General features: G+C 35.9%; 1 protein-coding gene across 27 annotated transcripts in view; it reads right to left on the bottom strand.

The window, feature by feature from the left end:
* Positions 1-24,823, bottom strand: part of R3HDM2 (R3H domain containing 2) — a 139,230-nt gene that overhangs the window by 66,306 nt on the left and 48,101 nt on the right. For 22 of the 27 annotated variants that reach the window (XM_087442149.1, XM_087442152.1, XM_087442151.1 and 19 more), the window contains one exon: positions 23,287-23,473. The exons of the other annotated variants lie outside the window; for them this stretch is intronic. The gene's annotated coding sequence lies outside the window, so the exon portion shown is untranslated. The remainder of the gene's footprint in view (positions 1-23,286; positions 23,474-24,823) is intronic. 27 annotated transcript variants of the gene reach the window in all.

The following is a 24,823-nucleotide window of genomic DNA, read 5'->3' as shown; positions in this document are numbered from 1 at the left end:
AAATTTTCCAGGATACAATGCAAAATTACTTAGCATATAAAGAACCAAGATAATCTCAATTTGCATGGGGAAAAAAAGATGAACAGATACAACATGGAGGTGACACAGATGTAGGAATTATCTGACAGCTACTAAAACAGTTATTATAAAAGTGCTCCAACAATTTAGGGACAATACTCCTGAAACTAATGGAAAGACAGAATGTCTGAGGAAAGAAATAGAGGATATAAAGAGGAACCAAATGGAAATTTTAGAACTGAGAAATATAACAACCAAAGTATAAGCCCTCACTTGATGGGTTCAATAGCAGAATAGAAATGATAAAGGAATCAGTGAATTTACAGACAGATCAAATTCAAATTGAAGACAGATAAATTTGAAGACAGATCAAATTTCAATAGAAATATCAAATATGAATCATATCAAATCTGAACAATAAGGAGAAAAAAGATTGAGAGAGAAAGAAGATTGGGGAAAAAAAGAATAGACCATCAACGACCTGTAGGACAATACCAAAAATCTAATATTTGGGCCATCAGTGTCCCAGAAGGAGAGGAGAAAAGAGTGTGGTGAAATATTTGAAGAAATAACGGCTGAAAATTCCACGAACTTGACAAAAGACATAAATCTATAGAGTCAAGAAGCTCAGCAATCCCCTAACAGAATAAACACAACAAAATCCACTACTGGATCCATCATAATCTAACAGCTAAAAACTAAAGACAAAGAAAAAATCTTGAAAGCAACCAGAGAAAAATGATGCAGTTCCCTTATTAAGGGAACACTGATTTGAATGACTTCATATCTCTGATCAGAAACTACTGAAGACCAAAAGGAAATAGAACAACATTTTTAACGTGCTGAAAGGAGAGAACTATAAACAGAATTCTATATCCAGAGAAAACATCCTTTGGGAATAAAGATGACATAAAGACATTCTCAGATAAAGGAAAACTAAGAGAATTCATTGCCAGCATACCTGCTCTGAAAGAATGGCCAAAGAAAGTTCTTCAAAAAGATGAGAAATAATACAACAACACTTGGAACACCAGGAATGAAGAAAGAAAAACATAAATGCTAAATATCTGGTTACATATAATAGACTATCCTTCTTTTGAGTTCTTTAAAATATGTTTGATGTTTGAAAGCAAAAATTGTAAGATTACCTCATGGAGTTTTCAATGTGTGCAGATAAATGTAATAAATAAGACAACCTCAACTTTAAGGGGGGACAGAAAAGGAACCTCCATGGTGGTAAGGTTTCGACATTCCACCTGAAATAGCAAAATATTAATTCTAAGTAGACCATTAAAAGTAAGGTGTGTGTATATACACATACATATATGTATATGTATATACGTAGATGAGAGAGAGAGAGAGAAGGAAATAGAGAGAGATCCCTAGAGTAACCAATAAAAGCTATACGAAGAGATATAGTCAAAACCTAATAGATAATTTAAGTGATTAAAATGGAATACTACAAAATGTTCAAATGACTCAAAAGGCAGGAAAAGGGAATCATTAGAAGATTAAAAAATAGGAAGAACAAAGAAAAAAACAAATAAGATGGTAGACCTAAATCTAAACAAATCAATAATTACATTAAATGTAAATGGTCTGAAAATGCCAATTAAAATACAGAGATTGTCCAAATAATTAGAAACTCACTTCAAACATAATGATATAGTCAGGTTAAAAGCAAATGGAATAAACAATTCTGTATGGTACGTTAACAGTGGATAAATGACACTTATACATTTGCCAGAACCCACAGAACTGTACAATGCAAAGAGTGAAACCTAATGTAAACTATGAACTTTAGTTAATAGTATCAATATTGGTTCATCAGTTGTATCACATGTACCATACTAATGCAAAACATAAATAATACGAGAAACTGTGTGTGTACTGGGGAGGTTGGTATATGGAAACTCTGTATACTTTCTGCTCAATTTTTCTGTAAACCTAAAATTATTCTAAAAAATAAAGTCTATTAATTTAAATTTTAAAAGATACACTATAAAAACACTAACCAAAAAAAGCTGGAATGGCTATATTAATATCAGACAAAGTACACTTCAGAGCAAAGAAATGACCAGGGATAAAGAGGAACATTACATAATGATAAAAAGGACAATTCACCAACAAGACAACAAAATGTCTATGCACCTAACGGACCTTCAAGATACACAAAGCAAAAACAGAGAACTGAACAGAACAAGAGACAAATACACAATTACAGTCGGATATTTCAACACCCCTCTTTCAGGAACAGATAGAACCATTAGACCAAAAATTAGTAAGGATATGGAAGAATTGAACAATATCATCAAACAACAAGATCTAATTGACATTTATAGACCACCCCAACTAAAAACAGAATACACATTCTTCTCAAGTGCTCATAGAACATTCACCAAGATAGACCATATATTCTGAGTCATAAAACGACCTTAAGAAATTTAAAAGAATTAAAATCATACAAAGTATGTTCTCTGACCCTAATGGAATTAAACTAAAAATCAGTATCAAAAATATAACAGGAAAATCTCCAAACACTTGGAAATTAAACAACACACTTCTAAATAATCCATGGGTCAAAGAGGTAGTCTCAAGGGAAATTGGAAAATATTTTGAACTGAACAAAAATGTAAATATATCAAAATTTGTGGGATGCAAACTAAAGAAGTACCTAGAGGGAAATATATATGTAGCACTAAATGTTTACATTAGAAGAGCAGTGTCATGTACTGAATATTTGCGTCCCTCCAAAATTCACATGCTGAAGCCCTAACCCTAACAGTGTGCCTGTATTTGGAATAAGGCCTCTAAGGAAGCAATTGAGGTTGAACAAGGTCACATGGATGGCGCCCTGATCCGACAGGATCAATGCCCTTATAAGAAGAGACACCAGAGAGCTTGCTCCTTCTCTCTCCCGCAGCAGGCACAAGAGGTCATGTGAGCACACAGCCAGAGGGTGGCCGCCTACAAGCCAAGAGAAGAGGCCTCAGAATGAAAGCTACTTTGCTGGCACCTTGATCTTGGACTTCCCAGCCTCCAGAACTGTGAGAAATAATTTTCTGTTGTTTTAAGGCACCCAGTCTGTGGTATTTTGTTATGGCAGCCTGAGCTGACTAATACAAGTAGAAAGGTCTCATGTCAATAATCTGACTTTCTACCTCAAGAAACTAAAAAAAGAAGAACAAAATAAAGTAATCATAATGAAGATAATAATAAAAAGCAGAAACCAATTAAGTTGAAAATAGGGGAAAAAAATCAATGAAACAAAAAGCTCATTCTTTGAAGAGATCAATAAAATTGACAAATCTCTAACAAGACTGACAAAGAAGAAAAGAGAGAAAACACACATAATAACAATAGGAATGAAATAAAAAGGTCACTACAGATCCTGCAGACATATAATAAGGGAGCATTACATACAATCCTAAACACATAAATTTAACTATTAGTTGAAACAGACCACTTGAAAACCACAAATTATCAAGTCACCCAAGATGAATTAGACAACTTGAATAATCCTATAACTATTAAGGAAATCTACAGAAAATCTACTATTTTCTCTGGTAAATTTTAGCACACACTCACAGAAGAAATAGTACCAATTTTATATAATCTCTTCAGAAAATAGAAGAGAAAGAAACACTTCCCAACTCATTTTATGAGGCCAACATTACCCTGATACCCAAACCAGGCAAAGACATTATAAGAAAACTACAGACCAATATCCTCATGAACGAAGATGCTAAATGTCCCAACAAAATATTAGCAAATAAAATCCAGTGATATGGGCCGGCCCCGTGGCTTGGTGGTTTAGTGCACGCGCTCCGATGCTGGCGGCCCGGGTTCGGATCCCGGGTGCGCACCGAGGCACCGCTTCTCCGTTCATCCTGGGGCCGAGTCCCACATACAGCAACTAGAGGGATGTGCAGCTGTGACATACAACTATCTGCTGGGGCTTTGGGGGGAAAAAATAAATAAATAAAATCTTAAAAAAAAAAAAAAAATCCAGTGATATATATAAAAAGGATAATGCATTACAACCAAGTGGAGTTTGTCCTGAGAATGCAAAGCTAGTTCAATTTTTGAAAAGCAATTAATGCAAACCACCATATTGAGTCTAAAGCAGAAAAAAAAAATGATCATTTCAACTGATGCAGAAAAAGCATTTGATAAAATTCAACACTCATAATAAAAACACTCAACAAGCTAGGAATAGAAGGAAATTTCAGTCTGATAAAGGGCAACTATAACAATCCTACAGACTGATGCCTTCCCCCTAAGATCAGAAATAAGGCAAGGTTGTCCACTGTCACCACAACTATTCAACATGATTCTGAAAGTACTAGCCAGTACAAGAAGCCAAGAAAAAGAAATAAAAGGCATACAGATTGGCAAGGAAGAAATAAAAACTGTTTCTCTTCACAGACACCATAATTGTGTAGATATAAAATACCAAGGAATCCACACAAAAAAATCCCTAGAACTAGTATGGTGTTTAGCAAGATCGTAGGACACGAAGTCAATCAACACTGCCAAATCAAATTTCCATATACTAGCAATGAATAATTAAAAAACAATACCATTTATGATTGCTGCCTCAAAATTAAATACTTGTGTATATACATAACAAAATATTTACAAAGTCTGTATATTGAGAACTACAAAATACTGAAGAAAGAAACAAAGACCTAAATAAACGGGAAGACATACTGTTCTCATAGACTGGAATACTCAACATAGTAGAGATGTCAGTTCTCCCCAAATTGATCTATAGATTTAGTACAATTCCACTCAAAATCCCAACAGGATTTTTTTGTAGGTACAGACAAACTAATTCTAATATTATATGGAAAGGCAAAGAAGCAAAATAGACAAAACAATTTTGAAGAATAAAGTTGTAGGAATCATCGTACTCATTTTAAGACTTACTATAAAGTTACAGTAATTGAGACAGTATAAAATTGGTGAAGGGAAGAACACATAGATCCATGGAATAGAAAAAGAGAGTCCAGAAATAGCCCCATACAAATATACCAACTGATTTCTTACAAAGGTGCAAAGACAACTTAATGGAGAAAGAACAGTCTTTTCAAAAAATAGTATAGAAACCACTGGATATCCACATGCCAAAATAAATGAATATCCACATAAACCTTATACCTTACATAAAAATGAACTCAAAATGGATTGCTGATCCAAATGTAAAATGTAAAACTAAAAAATGTTTACAAGAAAATATAGGAATAAATCTTTGTGACCTGGGAATAGGCAAAGAATTCTTAAACAAGATACCAAAAGAACAACCCATAAAAGAAAAAAATTGACAAGTTAGACTTTATCAAGATTAAAAACTTTTATTCTGTAAAAGACACTGCTAAGATAAAAAGACAAGCTACCAGATTTAAGAAAATATATGCAAATGATGTATCCAACAAATGACTTTTATCCAGAATATATAAAGAACTTTCAAAACTCAATGATAAGAAAATAAGCCAATTAAAGAATGGCAAAGAACTTAAATATAAAATACTGATAATCCTACTAAAGATATGGAGCAACTGGAACTCTTATTGGTACAGCCACTCTGGATAACAGTTTGGTAGTTTCTTATAAAGTTAAAATACACTTACCATATAACCCAGCAATCCCACTCTTAGCTATTTACTGTAGAGAAATGAAAACTTACATTCATACAAAACCTATACGAGAATGTTTACAGCTGCTCTATCTATAATTGCAAAAAAAAAAAAAGAAGGAAACAACCTAAATATCCTTCAGTGAGTCAATGGATAAACTGTGGTACATTCATACAATGGAATTCTACAGAGCAATAAAAAGGAATGAACTACTGATACATGCAGCAAGTTGGATGAATCTCAAAGACATTATGCCCAGTGAAAGAAGCCAGTATCAAAATGTTACATATCGTGTGATTCCCTTTACATGACATTCTGGAAAAGTCAAAATTATAGAGACAGTAAACAGATTAGCAGTTGCCAGGGGCTGGGGGTAAGGGAAGGGGACCAACTACAAGGGGCAAAAGGGAATTGTTTGAGGTAATGGAAATAGTATCTGGAGCGTGGTGGTGGTTACAAGGTTGTATATGTTTGTCAAAATTTATAGAACTGTTCACCTAAAAAGAATAAATGTTACTCTATGTAAATTATACCTCAATAAATATGACTTTCAAAAATAATAAGAAAAATAACAATCAAATGGGGGTAAGCAATGGTTGGAGGTATAGATTAAAGAAGAATAGGAGAATGTTGATGATGACTGAAGGCATAGGAGGATTTATTATAATATTCCATTTACTTTATATTTTTGAAAATTTTCATAAAAAAAAAAAAAGGTCAGGAGAACCAGCAAAGGAGACTATAAGAAGAAACAGCCAGAGAGAAAGGAAAGTGTGATGTTTTGGAAGCCAAGTGAAAAAGCATTTCAAAGAGGAGAAGGCAATAAACAATGTCAAATACTGACAGGTCAATTGAGATGAGAACTTACTACTGATTACTGGATTTAGGAATAGAGAGTGGTGGTGGTGAAAGCCTAAATTAAGTGGGTTCAAGAGAGAAAAAAGGAGAGAAATTGGTGATAGCAAGAAAAGACAACTCTTTCAAATAATTTTGCTATAAAGAGAAATGAGGTGGTAGCTGGAACAGGGAAAGGATCAAGAAGGGTTTTTATAAGATGGGACAGATTGCAATATATTTGAACACTAAGGTTCTTTTACAAACGTACTCTTATTTATTTATTTTTTCCCCCCAAAGCCCCAGTAGACAGTTGTATGTCATAGCTGCACATCCTTCCAGCTGCTGTATGTGGGACGTGGCCTCAGCATGGCCAGAGAAGCAGTGCGTCGGTGCGCGCCCGGATCTGAACCCTGGCCGCCAGCAGCGGAGCGCGCGCACTTAACCGCTAAGCCACGGGGTCAGCCCTCAAACATATTCTCTTAAACAAATCATTAGCTAAATCCATATAAAGTATGTTAAGACCTCCAGGTCAAATTCAATGATAAAAGCAAGTTGCATTTGCCAAAATCTTTTTGAGTATTTTCTATGGTCTATGCACTATTGTAAGCATTTTAAATGTTTTTCATTGAAATCTCATTCTTCAATAATCAAAAATATATAAAACATCTGCATATAAAAATGTTCACAAGCATTATTTATAATAGAGAAAAATCTGGAAATAAGTTAAATAGCCAATAATGGGAATAATAATAAATGATGACAAATTCAAATGAACGAACATTTTAAAGTTATTCTCATGTGCTCATAAATTTTTTTTTAATGACAAGGGAAATATTTAAGGTATTCTAGAACAAAATCTTATGCAAAAATATATATACATTATATTAACTGTAAATAAATATTTATAAAAAGATAGATTAAAAATATATAATAAAAATATAACAAGTATCTGTCTCTTAGGAATGAGATTGCAGGTGTTATTTACTTTCTTCTTTACTCACCTACATTTTCTAAAATGTCTTTAATAATCATGGATTGATTCTGTAATCAGATATTTTTAAAACAGTCATTCTTGTACTGATCTACATGAGCTAACAGAAGACGACAAGGAAAATAGGCGATTGGAAATTTTTAGATCCCTCGAGCTTAGTATATGAAAACTTAACTGTGAGCTTTACAAGAAAACAAAATCTTGAAAATTGAACTTGAGGTTAACTAAGAATTTTAGCTGGGTCACAGAACTAGGATGTGTTCAGATCCTCATTAACTGTGAAGAAAGCAAGTCAATAAGTTTTAAAACGGGCAGTATCATAATTCCAGCAAAAGTCCTCTAGTTCTTCTACATTGCATCACAACAACATCAACAACAGCATCCCCAAATAAACACTAAGGAACTCTCTGGTTTCCACAATTTTTTCAGCTAAGAAGTTAAAATGTATGGACCTTGTTTGGATCCATATTCACACAATTATAAGAAAAAATACCCTGGAGACAACTGAGGAAAACTGAACATGAAATGTGTATGGGATGACATCAAGCATTATTGTTGATTTTGTGAAATATGAAAATGGCATGGTGGTTATTTTTAAACAGTCCTTATTAGTTACAGATGCATCTTGAATTATTTACAGGTGAAATGATGTGTGTGTGACTTTGCTTTAAAATATTCCAACTTCAATAACAAGAATAATAACAAAAAAAAGTGTGTGTGAGGATTGTGTTGAAACTGGGTATTGAATTCATGTTGGTTCATTTGACTATTCTCTATTGTATTTATGTTTAAATCATCCACAAGAAAAAATTTTGAAAAGAAAAGAAAATTTACATGAGTGAGGAAAATGAGGCTTTAGAAAAATTTCCAAGACTTTTCCCACATCTGGATGGCAAATAAAACTATGTCAAATGTCTAAAAAATCAAAAAAAATATGTGGAAAGGAAGCTGCTGGTATTCTGACAGGTAAAATCTGCTTATGTAATGAATAAGACATACTGTGAATTGTCATAATTAAGACTAAAAAACAATACTAGTGTTCATTCATATCAGCAGAACATAAAAGGAAGCAATAAGTAAGATCTGTGGATGGTGAGTATTGAGGGAGTATGTGCTGTTTCCATAGCACAAGGCAGACGGAAAATTCATAGAGAAACAAAATGTCCGTATATGTCATTTTAGCAAGACTTTCTATTTCTCACTGAGAGATCCTCCTCAAGGTAAAGCACAAGGACTAACAGTGACTGATTCACAGGCTTTCTACTCACTAATCATGTAACGGGCAAACTACTCTACCTCTATGAACCTCATCTATAAAATTGGGATAACTGTACTTGCCTTGACAGATATTACAAAAGTCAGAAAAAAATCACTGGCACAGTACCTGGCACAAAGTATGCAACTTAATAAGTTGCAGCTAGCGTTATTATTACTGAGTTTAACAGGAAAGAACAACCATTAGAGTCAAGAATGATATAAGGAAGCTCACCATCACCTATTCAGTATTGTCTCTATTCCATACTGAATGGAAGGGATTAGACAAAAGTAGTAAGACACAAAAAGGAAATAAGAAGTATAAGAATTAGAAAGAAAGACAAAACTTTCCCATATTTAGCAATGTGACTGTGGAGAATCCAAGAAAATCTAAGGACTAACCATTTAGCAATAAAAAGAGCTCAGCTGAAATGAAGATCAATGTACTAAAATTAACAATGTATCTATATTCTAACAACAGTAGAAAAAGGGAACCCACACACAATAACAACCAATACCACCTAGGGATAAATCTAACAAAAGAAAAAGAAGATCTTTAATGAAAAAGTTATAAAACACTATTGAAGGATATAAAAAACCCAAGCAAATGGTGTTATAGACCATACTTCTAGCTGGAAAGACTTGATATCGCAAAGAAGCCAGTTCTCACCACGTTTATCTATAAATTCAATGCAATTCCAACAAAAATGTCAATGAAGTTGAAGGAAGATCAAGACAGGGTAGAGAGATCAGCCCTACTAGGTATAGGCTTCTAACACGGTAATCAAGATATGGAAATTGAGCAGACCAATGGAATAGAAGAGAGATCCTAGACACACACATCCAGAAACTTGATTATATTAGAGGAGGCATACTTAATATTCAATAACAAATGGTTTGGGCAACTAGTTATCCATATAGAAAAAAAAAATCAGAGTCCTATTCACACTACACACAAATATAAATTCCAGGTAGGTGGATTAAAAATCTACATATGAAAAGCAAATCCTTAAAACTTTTAGAAACAAATATACAAGAATTTTTATGACCTCAGCATAAGGAAGGATTTCTTAAATAAGAATGAGAAGCACAAACCAAAAAAAAAAAGGATTGAAATACTTGATGATTTTAAAATTTTAAACTTCTATACAATTAAAAAAATCATAAACAGTTAAAAGATAGGGGGCTGGCCCCGTGGCTTAGTGGTTGAGAGAGCGAGCTCCACTACTGGCGGCCCAAGTTCGGATCCCGGGCACACACCGACGCACTGCCTGTCCAGCCATGCTGAGGCGGCGTCCCACGTACAGCAACTAGCAGGATGTGCAACTACGACATACAACTATCTACTGGGGCTTTGGGGAGGGGGTGGGGAGAAAAAAGGAGGATTGGCAATAGATGTTAGCTCAGGGCAGGTCTTCCTCACACACACACACAAAAAGATAAGCTACAGATTAGAAAAAAATATATTTTGAAACATACGTATATGAAAAATAATTGGTACTCAGTATATACACAGAATTATAAACCAAAAACTCAAGAGAAAAGTTGGCAAAGACTCAAAAGTAGAAACCCAAAAGGCCCATAACAAAAGACAAGAAGCTCATCTTCTCCTAGTAATTAGGAAAATGAAAATTAAGACAAGGAAATATCATGTCACATCCAACAGACTGTCAAAAAAATTTTAAAGTTAACAAGTTTTACAATACTATGTACTGGTATGTCAATAGATTGTTCATTTTTATTGCTCAAAAGTATCCCATTGTATAGATAAACCACAATTTATCTACTTACCTGTTGGGTAATATCTGGGTTGTTTCCAATTTTTAACTAATACAAATGGAGCTGCTATAAACATTCATGTACAAGTCGATGTGGACATATGGATTCATTTCAGAGGTGGAATGGCTGTGTTGTTATGATAAATCTATGTTTAATTAGGAAAAAAAGTTGAACTGTTTCAAAGTGGCTGTGGCATCTTACATTCCTATCAGTAACATATAAGAGTTCCAGTTGCTCCACATCCTCATCAACATGATACAGTCACACTTTTTAAGATTAGCCATGCTAACAGTTGTGTAGCAGTATCTTGTGGTTTTAATTTGCATTTCCCTAATGACTAATGCTAAACATCTTTTCATGTGCTTATTTGCCAACCCCATATTTTCTGTGACAAAGTGTCTGTTCATATCTCTTGCCCATTTTTAACTGGGTTGTCTTATTCTTTAATTATGAGTTCATATATTCTACCTACATATATTTTCTTAAACTTATCTTTTCTGCCAGTCTGTGGCTTGTCTTTTCCTTTTCTCTACCATGTCTTTAAAGAAGAAATTTTATTTTGATGAAATAAAACTTGTCAATTTTTTCTTTTATACTTTGTGCTTTTTGTGTTCAACTTAGGAAATCTTTGCCTAATCTATGATCACAATGATTTTCTCAGATGTTTTCTTCAAGAACTTAATAGTTTTAGCCATTGCTTATAGGTCCATGATCCATTTTGAGTTAAGTTTTTGATGGTGTGAAGTAAGGTTGGGTTTTTTGGTTGTTTTTTCAATGTGGTGAAGGGTAGCAGAATTTGCCACCCCAAAATATGCCACTTTGGCATAAGGATTATTTTGAGTAGAAGGCAATTAAGAAAAAGATAAAAGAAAAGCTCTCTGCCCTCCCTCTATTTGTCTAAAACCAGGACATACATTTACAAAGGTGTCCTCCTCCTCCTCTACAGGGAAGGACGAAAGTTAATCATGGGAAACAACCCTTACCAGCCTGGAGATGGCACCAGAGGACTCTATATAACAAACTTGACTAACTAGCCTTTATCTACCCTTAGTTTCACATATGTTTGCCTTCCCACAATTGCGGCCCCTACAGACTCAAGATCCTTTTCTGTTGTCTTGTCATTTCTCTACAAATTTATTGTTCCTTTGTTAAGATGCTAGATTCATAAACCTCAGTTCTAACCAAAATTTTAGGTTATTCATCCATGAGTTTCTCCCATGTATGCACAAGATATACATGGTAATAAAGTTGTTTTCCCCTTGTTAATCTATCTTTTGTTACAGAGACCCAGCTGAGAACCTAGAAGAGTAAAAGGAAAAAAGATTTTTCTCCTTTAAAATGGCTATCCAATTATTTGAGGACCACTTATAAAAAGTTATCCTTTCTCCACTGAAACGCCTTGACAACTGTCAAAACTCAATTGACCATGTAACCACGGGCCTACTAGACCAGTTCAACTGACCCCATCTTATCAACAGAGTAATTCAGAGTTGTTTTTCAGGACTTGAAAGTCTCCCCCACCCCTGTCCCATTCAGACCACCAACCCATCAACTAGGCCTGTGCAAACACCAAATAAATAACCCTTTTCACGTCACAGGGCTGAAAACTCCACCCTCAGATCATGCTAACACCACCATTTTGTGAACATGCATCTTATGAAGAGCCATGAAGCTTGACTACACTCGCAGAGATCATCAATTACTTTACTTCTCCTCACCTCCAATCATCTATCTCCACACTTCAGAACGCCCTGGCCTTCATCCCATAAATTTTGCCCCAAGCCCTGGATTGGAGAGACAGATCTGAGAGCATGTGCCTCCTGTCTCCTTGCAGATCGATCTTGCAATAAAGTTTTCTTTTCCCAAAAGCTGATGCTGTAATAATTGGCTTTTTCTATGCACGTCAGGTAGGAGAACACCATCTTTGTGCAGTAACAACCACATACATTTGGATCTATTTCTGGACTTCTCTTCCATTGATCTATAAGTTTATTTTTACACCAATACCACACGATTAATTACCAAACCTTATTACAATAAGTCTTGAAATCAGGTAGTGTAAGTCTTCCAACTTTGACTTTTGTTTTCAAATTTGTTTTGTCTATTCTAGACCCTTTGTGTTTCCAGATAAATTCTAGAGGCAGTGTGTCAATTGATTGGGATTGTGTTGAATCTACAGATCTGGGAAGAACTGAAATCTTAACAATATTGAATCTTCTGATCCATAAGCAATCTTTTGTAGTTTTAAGTATACAGCTATTGCGTGTGTCTCGTCAAATTTAGCCCTAAAAATTTCATATTTTGATGCTATTTGTAAATGGTATGTTTCATCAATTTCAATTTCAGATTGCTCTTCCTAGTATATAAACATACAATTGATTTTTATATACTGACTTTGTATCCTGCAACCTTCCTAAACTTAATTATTCTAGTTTTGTAGATTCCTTGTGATTTCCTATATACATGATGCTGTCTTCTGCAGCAGGAAAAGTTTTACTTGTTCCTTTTCAAGCTCCCCCCTTCCTCTGTTAGCTTATTGCACTGGCAAGAATCATCAGTACTATGTTGAAAAGAAGTGGCAGAAGCAAACATCCATGGCTTGTTCTTGTTCTTAGAGGCAAAGAATTCAGTATTTCATCATTAAGTATAGTATTATCTGGAGATTCTTCAAAGATGTCCTCTATCAGATGGAGGAAATTCCCTTCTAATTTGTTGAGAGTTTTTAACAAGAATAGAAGTTGAATTTTCTTAAATGCTTTTTTTTTTTTTTTTTTTGGCTGAGGAAGATTCGCCCTGAGCTAATATCTGTTGCCAATCTTCCTCTTTTTGCTTGAGGAAGATTGGCCCTGGGCTAACATCTGTGCCAATCTTCCTCTATTTTGTTTGTGGGTTGCCACCACAGCATGGTCACTGATGAGTGGTGTAGGTCAGCGCCTGGGAACCAAACCCAGCCGCTGAGGCAGAGCACACCAAACTTAACCACTAGGCCATGGGGCCGGCCCCTCTTTTTGCTTCTTTTGAGATAAGTATATGTTATTTGCCTTTTCAGTCTGTAAATATAGTGAATTATATTGTTTGAATTTTAAATGCTAAACCAACCTTGAATTGCTGGGATAAAACCTACTTGGTCATGATGTATTGTCCTTTGTATATATTGTTGGCTTCAATTTACTAAAATTTTGTCAAGGATTTCTGCATCTATGTTCATAACAGATATTGGCCTGCGGTTTTCTATGTCTGTTTGATTCTGTTACAAGGGTAAGGCTGGACACATAAAGTGAGTTGGGAAGTGTTCCATCTCTTTTAAGTTCTTCAGAAGTTTGTATAGAAATGGTACATAAATTCTTTCTTAAATTATTAGTAGACTTCAGCAGTGAAGCCATCTGAGCCTGGAGTTTCCTTTGTGGGAAAATTTTAAAATACAATTTAGTTTCTCTAATAGACACAAGCCTATTCAGGTTATCTGTTTCCTTTTGATTGAGCTTTAGCAGTTTGTGTCTTTCAAGGAACTTGTCCATTTAATGTAAATTGTCAAATTTACTGGCATAGAATGGTTTCTGATATTCAATACTATCTTTATAATAGCTGAAGAATCATCAGTAAAGTCCCATCTGTTATTCCTGAGAGTGGAAAAATATTCTCTTCCCTTTTTAAGTCTGCCTAAAAGTTTATCAATTTTGATAATTGTTTTAAAGAACCAGCTTTTGGTTTCATTGATATTCTCTATTGTTTTTCTGCTTTTTAGGTCAAGGATTTTTGCTCTGATCTTTATAATTTCCTTTCCTCTGCTTGGAGTTAACTTTTCTTTTCCTAATTTCTTAAGGTGGAAGCTTAGGTCAATGATTTTAGATCTTTCTAACATAAGCACTTAATGCCATAAATTTCCTTTTAAGTACTGCATCCCCCAAATTTTGCTATGTTGTGTTCTCATTTTCATTCTTTCAAAAATATTTTCTAATTTCCCTTATTCTTCTTTGACCACTGTCTAATTCAGAGTGTGTTTAATTTCCAAATATCTGGGAATTTTCCAGATATGTTACTGATTTCTAATTTAACCCCTTTATGATAAAAGAACATACTTTACATAATTTAAATCTTGAATTTATTGAAACTTCTTTTATGGCCCAGAATATGGTCTATCTTGGTAGACTCTATGAACACTAGAAAAGAATATGTATCATGCTATTCTTGGGTGAAGTGGTCTGTAAATGTCAACTAGGTCATGTTCAGGTTATTTACTGATTTTTTTTGTCTAACTGTTCTATCAATTATAGAGAGTAGTGTTGAAATTGCCATCTATACTGGTGAATTCTCTATTTCTCCTTTCAGTGTTATTACTTTTTGCTTCATGTATTTTGAAGTTCTGTTATTAAACACACATTTATGATTGTTAGTCCTCTTGAAGAACTGACCCCCTTTTCATCATGAAATAACCCTCAATATGCAGGGTAACAGTCCTTCTGAAATCTACTTTGTCTAATATTAATATAGTAACTCCTGCTTTCTTCTGATTAGTGTTTGTGTAGTATATCTTCTTCCATTTCTGTATTTTCAGTCTGTTTCTTTAAATATACTTGAAGTGGATTTCGTGTAGATAGCACTTAACTGGGTCTTGCTTTTAAATTAAATCTGATAATTTCCACCTATTAATTATAGTCTTTAGATCATTTGCATTTAATGTGATTATTGATACGGTTGGATTTAAATCAACCATTTTGCTATTTGTTTTCTATTTGTCCAATCTGTTCATCTTCCCTTTTTTGGACATCTTTTAGATTAGTTAAGCATTTTTATGATTCAATTTTATCTCCTTTATTGGCTTATTAACTATACCTCTGCTTTTTTGTTTTAAGTAGTTTCTTTAGAATTTAGGGTATATATCTTTAACTTATCACAGTCTACTTTCAAGTAATATACCACTTTACATGTTATAAGAACCTTACAACAGTATACTTCTATTTTACCTTTCCCTACCTTTTGGGCGATTGCTATCATACATTTTATTTCTATAAGTTATAAATCTCACAATACAGTTTTATTATTTTGGTTTTAAACAATTATCTTTTAAGTGGCTTTTTTCAAATAAAAGAACTCTTTAATATTTTCTATATATATTTCTGATTCTCTTCATTCTTTTATGTAGATTTAATTTTCCATCTGGTATAGTTTTCTCCTGCCTTTAACATTTCTTATAGTGGTAGTTTGATAGTGATTAATTCTATCAGCTCTTATATATTTTTTAAAAGGCTTTATTTCATCTTCATTATTTTTATTGTGATATAATTCATATACGATACAATTCACCCATTTAAAATGCACAATTCAATGGCTTTTAATATATTCAGCATTGTGCTTCCATCACCAAAATGAACTTGAGAACATTTTCATCAAAAAGAAACCCTAGATGAAATCCAGGCATTTGTGACAACATGGATGGACATTGAGGGTATTATGCAAAGTGAAATAAGCCAGAGGGAGAAGGTCAAATACCGTATGATTTTCTTCATTAAGTAGTAGATAATAACAACAATAAACAAACACATAGAGACAGAGATTGGATTGGTGGTTACCAGAGGGGAAGGGGGGAGGGAGGAGGGTGAAAGGGATAATTCGGCGTATGTGTGTGGTGATGGGTTGTAATTAGTATTTGGGTGGTGAACATGATGTAATCTATGCAGAAATAGAAGTATAATGATGTACACCTGAAATTTATACAATGTTATAAACCAATGTTACTGCAATAAACAACAACAAAAAAAAACAAAAAGAAACCCTATACCCATTAGCAATAACTCCTCATTTTCTCCCAATCCTCAGCCCTAAGCAGCCCCACGAATGCACTTTCTGACTCGAGAGATTTGCCCATTCTGCACGTTACTCTTCAATTTTGAAAGATATTTTTACTGCATATACAATTTTAGGTTTGCAGGTTTTTTCATTTAGCATTTTAATGTTATTACTTCCGGCTTGCAAGAGTTCTGATGAAAAGCTTGCCATATTTCTTACCTTGTGTATTAGTGTGCTAGGGCTGCCATAAAGAAATACACAGACTGCATGGCTTAAACAACAGAAATTTATTTTCCCACAGTTCTGGAGGCAAGAAGTCCAAGATCAAGGTGTCAACAGGTTTAGTTTCTCTAGAGGCCTCTCTCCTTGGCTTGCAGATGGCCACCTTCTCACTATGTCCTCATATGGTCTTTCCTCTGTGCACACATGCCCTTGGTATTCCTTTGTGTGTCCACGTTTTCTCTTCTTATGAAGACATCGGTCAGATTGGGTTAGGACCCCCCCTAACAGCCTCATTTTAACTTAATTGCCTCTTTCAAAGGTCCTTTCTCCAAATATAGTCACATTCTGAGGTACCAGGGGTTAGGGCTTCAACATACAAATTTTGGGGGACACAATTCAGCCCATAAGACCTCTGTATACAATGTTTTTTTTTTTTCTCTGCTTTGAAGACTTTCTCTTTTCACTAGTTTTGAGCAAATTGATTAAGATATGCCTTGGTATAGCTCTCTCCATGATTTTTCTGTTTTGGGTTCTCATGGAGCCAAGCAGCTCAAAGAACCCAAAAGAGAAAAATCATGGAGAGAGCTACACCACAGCATATCACAATCGAACTACTTAAAACCAGTGATGAAGAGAAAATCTTAAATGACCTTTCTGAATCTATGAGTTTATAGTTTTCATTAAATTTAGAAAATATGCAGCCATTATTTCTTCAAATACTTTTTCTGTCCCCACTCTCACATTCCTGAGACTCCACTTACAAGTATTCTTAGATTGCCTGATGTCGGCCCTCTGCTCATTTATTCCTTATTCACTAATCACCGTATATTCATATCTTCCATCTTTTTCTTATCTTTTATTTTAGATGTTTCTATTCTATGTCTTCAAGTTCACTAATTTTTTTTCTGCAATGCCTATCTGTTGTTAAGCCTGTCCACTATATTTTTCATTTCAGACATTGTAATTTTCATCTTTAGAAGTTTGATTTGGATAATTTTTATATCTTCCATGTCTCTACTTATTAACATGCTCAGTCTTTCCTCTAGCTTTCTGAACTTATGGAATAGTTACAACTATTACAATGTCCTGTCTACTAATTCTATCATGTGTGTCATTTCTAGGTCTATTTCTATTGACTGGCTTTTCTCCTCAATATGAACTGTATTCTCTGCTTCTTGGTATGCCTGATTAATTTGTGGTTGGATGCCAAATGTTGTAAATTTTGCATTGTTGGCTGCTGGAGTTTTTGAAAAATTTCTCTCATTTTGAGCTCTGTTTTAGGAATCAGTGACTTGGAAACAATTTGATCCTTCTGAGGCGTGCTTTTATGCTTTGTTAGGCAAATCCTTTAGACTAGGGCTAATTTGGCACCATTACTGAGGCAATACTCTTCTAAGGACTATATTCAATGTCCCAGGTATTAGAAGGTGTTTCTAGTACGGCTAGTGGAAACACAAAGTATTCACAGCCCTGTGTTCCAGGGGCTGTTCTGCCTAACGCTTGCTAGTGTTCTTTTTCTGCCTTGGGTTCCTCACTAATCATGAACTGATTAGCACTCAGCTAAAGAGTCTAAGGCAGTAAAGTCCAAGAGAACTTTCTGTGATGATGGAATTGTGGCTACTGAGCATTTGAGATGTGTTTAGTGCATCTGAGGACCTGAACTTTTATTTAAATATCCGCATGTGGCTGGCAGGTACTGTACTGGACAGTGCAAGTTTAGGGGAAACCTCTGCAAGTCTCTGCAGCTCTTGCGTGTGAAGCCCTTTTCTCTCAAATACTCTGCCTACAAATCCTAGTTGCCTTGGCTTCCCTGAACTTTACCTCTGTCTCCTCAACTCAGGGGACTGCCTGCTTTGTTTGGGTATCCCTGCCCATCCCAGGTGCTGTTTCCAGCCTGGAAACTTTCTTCAGGCCAAAAGTGGGACCATCACAGGGCTCCACTTGTTTGTATCCCTTCTCTCGGGTATCATTGTTCTGTGCTACCCTTTGTTCAATGTCTGAAAACAGTTTTTAAAATATATTTTGTCCAGTTATTTATCTGTTTAAGGCAGGGGCACAAATCAACTTCTTGTTACTCCACCATGACTAGAACTATGAGTTCCCTACTACTGAGTTTTTAACTTTCAATTATTATATTTTTTTGTTTCTAAAATATCTAATTGCTTATTTTATAAACTACCCAGTCCTGCTTAATTTTCTTGTTTCTTATTCATGGTTTTTATTCATTCTTCTATTTCATTAAATATACTTATTTTATGTTCTATATCAAATAATTCCAACATCTGAAATTTCTGTGGGTCTGGATCAGTTGTTTATGCTGACACTTGTAAACAGTGACTTATTTGCAATATTATTATTAATAGCTCATATTTGTTGGCAATCTATCTTTGGGAATTCTTTGAAACTAGGGTTGAGGTATATTCCACCAGGGATGATCTGAGTTTGCTTCTCTCAGGTGCCTGGGAGCTCTATCAACTTGGAACTACTTTTTTTTTAAATTCAATTTATATATATTTAACTTTTTGACCAGAAAATAAATTTGCGTGGTTCAAAAAAATTTAAAGTGGTTCCCTTCCCCTTCCTCTTGGCTGGGCCTGAGGATTAAACCAGCACAGTGTGTGGTAAAGAATTTAACCTTGCCCAAAGAGAGGTCTGGTCTTTCCCTTCAGCTCCTTGGAAGTAATCCTAAACTACTAGAATGTCCTGCTTGATAAGAGTCTTTGTTTAGTGGGGGCATTGAGCTGTGCCAGATAGTCTAACAATGTGATTTATGGTGGGGACTTTGGGTCACACAGTAGGAGCTTGACCTGAGGAAGAGCTGGAGACTGAGGTCAGCTAGGTAGGCAATCAACCATATCTTGTGATGAAGTCACAATAAAAACTCTGGACACCAAGGCTTCGGTGAGCTTCTTTGGTTGGCAATAGTCCATGTGTACTGTCATACATCATTGCCAAGAAGAGTTAATGCTGTCCATGATTCCACTGGGAGAGAACAATGGGAAGTTCAGCATTTGGAACCCTCCTGGACTCTGCCCCATGCCATCTCTTCCATTGACCGATTTTAATCTGCATCCTTTTGCTGAAATAAACCATAACTTTGAGCATAACAGCTTTTAGTGAGTTCTGAGTCCTTCTAGTGAATTATTGAACCCAAGGGTGGTCTTGGGGACCCCCAAACTCTGTAATTGGTGCCAGAAGTGAGGGTAGGCTTGGAAGCTGTTCCCTAACTTTGCATACAGTCAGCAGTGTTCAGACTGAGGATTCTGCTGGTGTGGGGCTAAGAAGGCAGCACAAGTGGTCAGGAGATTGATTTCATACAGAAGGATTAGGCAAATAAGTAGCCTCAAGCAGCTTTCCTCCTAGCCCTCACTCAGGAAATTCCATGCTGCCTAACCCTACTCTCCCTACCCTCTACCCCTATCCTAGCCCCTTAACACCATCATGTGATCTAAAGAGTGTCAGGAAAATGAAACATAGTTCCACCTCTTAAAAGGTCAGGGACCCAACCTCTGAATTAAGATCTCTAAGGTAAACCCAACTCTCACGCAAAGTGTCACGGGGGGGTTGGAAAAGAAGGTTAACAGCCCAGCAGATAATGTCCAATTCTGGTTCTGAATGTCACCTAAAAGACTTTCACAGTAAACTGATGTGAACTCAAATTTATTAAGGATGTACAACTATGCCAGCAGACCGTCAGGGATAGACTTTTGCTCATGTAGCCCATTCTTATAGCATGCCAGTAATAAATATGCTCTAACTTTGTTATGCAGACAAAACTTGGATGGCTGTTTTAGAAATCAAGTGTGTCTTTTTGGACGTTCAATTTGTACTATGTGTCATTTCAGTCTCCAAAATATAATTCCAAGAAAGACTGTAAAGTCTTATTATTCTTACCATTCTAAAAGATACAAAATAGAGAACCTCAATACTTAGGATTTCCCTCTTTCCCTATACTGATACCCTATTTATCCAAGGAGTCTGCCTTGTGCTAAGGCAGGTGGCTGCCTACCATGTGCCAAGACCAGTAGGAACAGTTCATAAGATTCCACAGAAAACAAGATATTTGCTCTTGCCCTTACAATTGACATCTGGAATTTAGAAACATATATGTGAAATTTAAAACCAACAGAAATTCAAAATAATGAGAAAAAAAAACAAATCCATTCATCTCTGATTTCCCCCTAAGATTAGACCTTCTTGAGCACAGGGACTGTGCTTTAAATCATCAGCAACTTGAAAACACAAGACTTGATAATACAAAAATTAAGAGTACATACAAATTAATAATAGTTGGGTAGCAGGCCAGCTGGTGGCGTAGTGGTTAAGTTTGCATGCTATGCTTCGGCAGCCTGAGGTTCATGGGTTTGGATCCCTGGCACGGACCTACATACCGCTCATCAAGCCATGCTGTGGCAGCAACCCACAAACAAAGTAGAGGAAGATTGGCTGTTAGCTCAGGGGGAATCTTCCTCAAGCAAAAAGGAAGACTGGCAACAGATGTTAGCTCAGGGCCAATCGTCCTCACCAAAAAAAAATAAAAATAATTTAAAAAAATAATAGCTGGCTAGTGTGAATCATGGAAAGTTTCCTAAAGAATGCGATTTTGCACTGGATTTTTCAGGGAGTCATGGAAATGTATCAGCAAAGAGAGAGTTAGGGTTAACTTGGAGCAGAGCAAAAGCACAGGGAAAGACAGTAAACTTAGTCCAGTTCAACTCGGCTAATGCCACCCAGAAAATGAGTTTAATGGACTGTCAGGAGAACAGTCAGTGAGTGGGGCTGTCCTAAGGCCCTGCTGAGAAATGTGGGATTAATGCAACTGAGATCCACTATCACAAGGGAGTGAAATGGGGATAATGATAATAACTGGAATCACTAAGCAGTAAGATACCAGTTTCTCAGCCAGTAGCACTGACCAACAGCAACAACAGAAGGCCAAAAAGCTTGTTCTGGTTCAAAATATAAAAGCATTTCATCATTACTCCATGAATGGGAACCAAATCTATACCATTTTATATATATATATTTATATATATATATATAATTTTTTTTTTTTTTTTTAGGAAGATCAGCCCTGAGCTAACATCCAATGCCAATCCTCCTCTTTTTTGCTGAGGAAGATTGGCCCTGGGATAACATCTGTGCCCATCTTCCTCTACTTTATATGGGACGCCACCACAGCACAGCCCGACAAGCAGTGCATCGGTGCAAGCCCAGGATCTGAACCTGCAAACCCCAGGCCACCGAAGTGCAGCATGTGCACTTAACCACTGCACCACCAGGCCGGCCCCCATTATATTTTTTTTAAAAATATGAGCAAACTCAGAGATGGCCAACAGGGTAAGAGGGACAAACAAGGTTTCTCTTCTGCCCAAATGACTGACAGCTACTACCTTTCTGCCTACAATGATATGAAAGGGGAAAATATTTTAAAAAGTAAAGAATATGCAAGTAGTAGTGTATCCATATATCAAAGAGAAAAAAGTAGTGAAATCAAGAAAGAGAAAAATGTTTTCATGAAAGATAGGATGCAGGAAAAAACACAGGATGAAGACAAAAGAAAAACATCAGTTATGATGCATCAGAAAACAGAAAAGGGAAGAAATATCATTCAAAATAATTGCCTTGCTCTTAGGCTTTGCCATCCTTCTTCCAAGCCTTCTTAGTCTGTAAGAAGGTGAGAGAATAGGCAATAAGAAATACTCCCAAAGAAAACAGATGAATCTCCCACAACCCATACCCCAAAACCAGAGAATTTTAAAGTGCCCCCAAGTAATCCAGGTCATATTTATAAGCAAAATGAATCTCGATTTAATGCTGTGCTTTTCATGGGGATTTCTCCCTCATCTCTCCTAAAAATGCAACACTATAAAACATAAAATAAACATCATCGCAAAAATCAGCTAAGACAACTTCTATCTCTGAGCAGAATCTAAGGGAAGAACATGGCATAGCTTCTATTTTTCTCACTGCTGCCAAAACAAAATAACAACAACCTAAAAGTCTGAATGATCTTACAGTACATCATGGATTGTGGCCTGTTCCCACACTGCCTTGCATCCTTCCCAGGATGGACGAGTGGGATTTAACATGAACCAAATCTGTCAACCAAGTTGAAGACGGACACGTGAGTCCTAATGAGCAGCGGTGGAAAAAACATACTGCTCCATTCAGCTCCAAACAATGATAAATAATTCAGGAAAAGAACCACCGCAATCCAGAGCACAGCAGCAGGATTTAAAAATAGATCGCAGGCTACAGAGCCCAGGTGGGGCAATCAGGAGTCAGAGAAAATGGATCTATGTTAACAAATTCCGAAGTCCTTTGCAATACAGGATGCTGCTGAAACTGTCACTCAAAACAGATGCCAGAATTTGAATGTGCTTTTTCAAAAAACACGTATTTTTCAGGAACTTTGCAAATTTGGTTACAAGAGAGTTAACAGACAATAATACTATCTGGCGATAATAGGTATCATAGAAAAAGCAAATCCAAATGACATAGGGAAGATGTGTTTTTAAGAAAAAATTAGAAAGGGGTTAAATTTCTTTTTTTCTTATCACCAAGTTCTAGGTCTAATATCAATTTAGACTTTTACTTACAAATTATGCCTCTAGTATTGAAAGTACATAGCACTCAAGATTTTTCTATTCATTTTTCCACCTCTAACACATCTGATCATGCAATACGTGCAAACCAAGATTCTCTTAATAAAAAGGGTAGCTTGAAAACTGAACAGAGCCACGATTATGTTCTTACCAGATTTAAATTAAACTCCAAGTCTGAAAGAAGTCTGACTTGATGAGTTTATAATTAGACGAGGATAGTCCAAGATCCTGGGTTCACATGGATTGTGCAGGTTTCAATCTACTCAAGAATGCTTCAAGTATGAGGTCTGATGAATAGTGTCGCTGGACAGTCAATCTGAAGACTGGTGTCCTGAGGACTATAAGAATGACCAGAACCCAGATGTATTCTTCAAACTCAACAATGCATATGCTGAAGAAATAACATTCTACATCCAAACTGCATTTCCCCACAGCCATCAAAATATACACCATCCTCTCTTCATAAGCCTGAGATCAATTTCAGACTATTGAAAATTTTAAGGCCAATAATGATGTCTAATCTACCTATAACGTATGATATAAAATACAAAAGAAACCATAATCTGGTCCTTCCACATACTGCTTTATTCTAACTAAGCAAATCAAACAGTACTGAAGAAATTCTCATTCAGTATAAACTACAGACCAATACATAAACAGACCAATATGCTTCTGCCTTGACTATCTTTAGAAGAAAAATTGGCTATGTCTCCTCATAACTGTGCCATTCAACTTAAACTACACAGAGACCAGAATGCACTTGGAATAAGATGAAACTTTTTTTTCAATTCTTAAATTCTCTAGATTCTAAGAGAAAACACTAAATAGTATTTTCAAAGGAGAAACAGACTAGCTCATTTAAAACTTGGTCCATCTAAAGCACTTCTCCAGGCATGACATAACATGATCGGACCAGCTGTTTTCCATCCCTGCTCCACTCACCAGACAGTAAGCATTACTTCCTCTCTCTATAAATCCAGGCTTTCTTACTCTTGACAACAGGCAGTATGGTCAGATAGACCTAGGTTTGAATCCTGGCACTAGTACCACCCTTGGTTGTGGTAAAGGAACTCTTTTCTGAGTCTCGCTTACTTTAGACAGATCCACTCTGATGCTCTTCTGACCTGCCTATCCCCTCAGGGCAAGATGTTCATGGGACCAAGGGGACATACCTAACTGAAGTCCCTGACTCTACCACCCCCAACTATGTTCTGGATCCAGAATTCCCTGCCCAAGCAGTCCCAAGCCCACCTTCAGGGCCTTCAGTGGATCTCTTCTTAAACCCTTCCCTCCTACAGACAACACTCACTGTGTACACATTCCATGGTCTCAATGGTGGGCAAGGGACAGATGATGAAAGGGGTGTCGATGGAGAGACTAGACTTACAGGGTATCCCTGCATTATCCCATCCTATCCTGGGCTCTTTGAGGAGTCCCAGAATTCTGGCCTTCTAGGTCATTTTGAAAATATATCTGTCTAGGTAGGAGAATAAAGATTTTTTCCAACAGTTTTTTTAAAAATCTTGATTTATAACTTAAATATTTAGACATACGGAATATATGCTTCCATTCATGCTCTTGCCCTGGGACTTAAAATTGTTAGGAGCAGGCCTACCTACCCCTATCAGTTGTGTGATCTCAGATTAGTAACCACCTCTGAAAGTCTCACTTCACTGATTTGTAAAATA

Source organism: Ceratotherium simum, chromosome 17, assembly GCF_057802395.1.
Source record: "Ceratotherium simum simum isolate JZ-2026a chromosome 17, ASM5780239v1, whole genome shotgun sequence".
Classification (NCBI taxonomy): domain Eukaryota; kingdom Metazoa; phylum Chordata; class Mammalia; order Perissodactyla; family Rhinocerotidae; genus Ceratotherium; species Ceratotherium simum.
This window is presented reverse-complemented; position numbering and strand designations above follow the sequence as displayed.